The sequence below is a fragment of the Pyrgilauda ruficollis genome, unplaced genomic scaffold, assembly GCF_017590135.1.
Source record: "Pyrgilauda ruficollis isolate IOZ18807 unplaced genomic scaffold, ASM1759013v1 scaffold141, whole genome shotgun sequence".
Lineage (NCBI taxonomy): Eukaryota > Metazoa > Chordata > Aves > Passeriformes > Passeridae > Pyrgilauda > Pyrgilauda ruficollis.
The window spans coordinates 61746-62072 of NW_024512655.1; positions in this window are offsets into that span (position 1 = coordinate 61746).

Below are 327 nucleotides of genomic sequence, written 5' to 3' on the forward strand. Positions count from 1 at the left end.
ATACTCTGATTGCCAGCAATAAAAGTCCTCACTTTACGGTCTTTATTTCCTACACAAAGCAAACCCCCCCCCCCCCTTCTTTCCCTGTGCTTATAGTGCCTTTTTAATTTTTTTTTTTTTTTTTACTAAGGGGTAGTGGGACTAACTCCTCTTTTCAGTGTTTCCCCATAAACAAGGAATTTAGAGAGAGAGATTGCTGAGGGAAAAAATCTAAACCACATTCCACTTTATTTCAGTCATTCCTAAACAGATTGTTCTATGAGGTGGAAAATCCAGGCAGATTAATGGTGTCATTTGTTTTGCTGTTTTTATATTTGTCTTCACCCC